Here is a 3558-nt window from a genome sequence, read left to right on the forward strand (position 1 = left end):
AGAGACTGGATGGACCCAGGGCAATCTGTAAGCTACCCTTGCATCGAAATGGGACAGGTCAAGTGCCACAAACCTAATAATAAGTTTAGAGCATGGTCATGGATGAATTCTATCATGCCCTAAGAGAAATGACTGGACAAGGAACCTACTAGGGTTAGGAAAGACTAATCTGGCCTGAGGACTGTAGTCTGGGATATATAGCGAGATGCTCCCAGGAGAGTCACCCTATAAGATTTATATATCTCTTACTGTGTCCATACAAAATGACTAAAAATATTATTAAGAAGTAAATTTAAGATGACTGTTTAAATGGATTTGGACTAAGAAGAGGAGAAAAACACCCTTAAGACGGTATTTTGCCCTTGAGCAAATCTCCTAGCTGGATGAGATTTTTGTCTTAGAAGAAGCTTCCCCTGAGGGAAATACTTCATGTCTCTTTATTATACAATATATGTGTGTGTTTAGTACCCCCATCCCTTCATAATTTCTCTATAACTAACCTTGTGAGACTGGAATGAGGGGCAGTGTGAGACCGGAATAGGTATGCAGGGGGACTGGAATAAAGGGCTGAAGGGAGATTGGAATAAAATGGCACCTGATCACCAACCAGCCTGGTGACCCCAGTTTCCTCCTTCATCTATCCTTCATCTATTGCCATCAGCTGGCCAGGGTGGAGGAGGCGACTCTTGACCAATGAACACATGTGTCGTGCACCCAATAGTTTTTGAACTCAAAGATTGATAGATGGATGGGAGGCTGGGTGGATGGAGAGATAGGTAACGATGGATAGATGTGTGTATGGATGAATGCTGGTTGGTTAGATGGACAACAGATAGACAAAATGACAGACAGCTGGATCAATGATAGCTATATAGAATATACATAAACAATAGGAGCGGGAGTATCAGGGCTTCTCAAGGCAGGAGCTACCACACCCAGGGGTGCAGAGATGATCCAGGGCAGTACTTGCAGCCTTGAGTAAAGTTGGGTAGGGTGCAATTTTGTATTTCTTTACTTAATGAATGTTGTTTCCAGGATCTGAGAGACAGTACAGCAAGTCAGGTACTTTCTCAGCAAACAGTTGACCAGGATTCAATCACCAGAACTGCATGGGCTCCCCAAGGCCCATCAGGAGTGACTCCTGAGCATAGCTGGGTGTGGCCTGAACACCAAAAAGGAAGGTAGATTTCAGGAGGACACTGGAAAAATTATATTTTTTATGAAAATCCAGGAGTGACATTTGAGCAGTGTAGGAGCAGACCCAATCCTTTCTCCCTCTACCCCCAACAATCACCAAATGAAGACCTCAGAGCTGGAGTAAGGAGGAAGGAGAAAGGAGGTTACCAGTTGCTGGGAAGGGGTGGGGTTCCCAGCCAGCTGAGCCTCAGTGTCTGGGAATAAGGAAACTGCAGCGGCTCCCACACACAGTCTCTCCCCCTGCCCAACAGGGCGCAAGTAGGTCATCCCCAGGGACTGCTAGGCCCCAGCTATGAAAGGATCCAGGAGATCCCACACGGAAACCACTTTCATGGCTCCAACATGAAAAACAACTACTGGGACCAGAAAAGTTTGTCACGGCACCCCAAGAACCTGCACAAAACATGGCCAGACCCCAGACCCCCAGGCTCCCAGGTCCCCAAGCTCAGGTATTTGGAAAGAGACAAGGTTGGAGATAACCTGACACCACCAAAGAGCAAAAATGTTTTGGTGGGAATTATGATATATATTTTTTATTTTCTTATTCATTTATACCACGTATTCTAAAAAGATGATTTTGCTTGTGGGTGGAAAGATTTCAATGATGCTCACCCTGTTTGCACTTGGGATCAACTTCCCTTTTCCAAGCAAAGAAAATGCTCTTTTTAGGAACCTCCCTGTATTCACCTGATAAGCTGCATTATGTGCACATGCCCCACATTGTTCAAACATGAAGCAAAATACTAATGAGTTTGCAGCATTGCCCTGTAAACACAGGCTCTGGGACCCCTGAGGTTTGTCTGAGGTGTCAGGGCCCTAACCCAGCCTGGACCCATGGGTCTGATCAACCTCCTTGTTCTCCTGCCATGTCTTGTGAGTGATGAAGTGACCAAACACACTCACATTTGGAGGCTCCAGCGAGATCCCCAAGACATTGAGCTCCTTGGCTTGGTGAGTGTATGGGGACACGGGTCTGTAGGGGAGGCGTCCTCCTGCAGATTCCGGGAGCCCCGAGGGAACCTGACTTCCTGGCACCTCCAGGAGAGGCTCCGCTAACTACGAGGCTGAATTATTGCAGCTACCTTCACTTTCCCCTTAATTCTCAGTTGAGGTAATTCCAGTCCAAGTGCTCCTTTCCCTGAGGTGACTTCAGGGACCCCTGAGGAGATTCAAGGACGTTGTTGGGCTTGACAGAAAGGTTTGGATCCTGCCCTGAAGTGATTCTGGAGACAGTCTCTCAGGACCCACCTCAGATAAAGCCCACGGAGACACTGCCTGAGTCAGCTATATGGGTGTGATGGCAGCCTGGACCAGAGTGTGGGGAGAGACCGTGTCCATCTGTCGTGTGTGTCTCTGTGTGTCTGGGAGTCCCAAGAGTATGGGAAGAGACTGTGTCTGTCTGTTGTGTGAGTCACTGTCTGGGAGTCCCAAGAATATGGGAGAGACTGTGTCTGTCTGTTGTGTGAGTCACTGTCTGGGAGTCCCAGGAATATGGGAGAGACTGTGTCTGTTTGTTGTATTGTGTCACTGTCTGTGGGAGTTCCCAGTTCTTGTGTTTAGCCTCTCACTGACCTTTCACCTTTCACTTCTGCAACTAGCTTCCTCTATCTGGAAAGGAAGTGACTGTTCCCGCCTGCTCCCTCCCTGGACTGTGGCTAGGCTGAGCCATGGACTCTGCCTCTCTCTTTCTCTCAGGCTCCGGGAGACTGCCAGTCAGACACTCCTTGTCTGCTAAGAGCATGTCACTGACCCCTTCAGAACTACAAAAGCTAAAACGTTAGTGTATCACTGTGTTGGGTTGCAATGGTTTTTCCATAACTTAACCTGTTGCATTGGTGCCAAAGGAGCCTTTCCTGTCCCCTCCAGGTATCCCATCATGCTTAAAGGGTCAGAGAATCCTCTGGTGCAAATTGACCCATCAACTATGAGTGTGCATGTGTGTGTGCGCACAGGACTGGCCACTATGCTCGTCAGTTTGTCTGTGCACTGGAAAGTCAGAGTAAGGATGAAATCAGAAGTAGATGCCCTCGGGTCAGCTGTATCGGCAGTAAAGGTCAGAGTGTGAGGTCATGTGTACCAATACTTAGAAATATCTGGGTTTTTTTTTACAATTATCTTCTTGCTAGTTTAGATTTTTAATGATTCCAGGCTGACTAGATTAGATTCCTCCCAGATTCTCAGGGAAAGTCTGAAGGTGAAATTGCAGCCCTACCCTACAGGGCTTCTTACCGTGTACTTGGGAACAGATTTGTCCTTGGTGGATTTGGGGAGCTTTAAAATATGAGTGGGCTGAATGCCCCACCACAGAGGTGGGGTGGGGTGAAGGGGACAGGGTGGAGGTGGTGGGAGGGATGCTGGGAC

The sequence above is a fragment of the Sorex araneus genome, chromosome 8 (assembly GCF_027595985.1).
Source record: "Sorex araneus isolate mSorAra2 chromosome 8, mSorAra2.pri, whole genome shotgun sequence".
In the NCBI taxonomy this organism is placed as follows: Eukaryota; Metazoa; Chordata; class Mammalia; order Eulipotyphla; family Soricidae; genus Sorex; species Sorex araneus.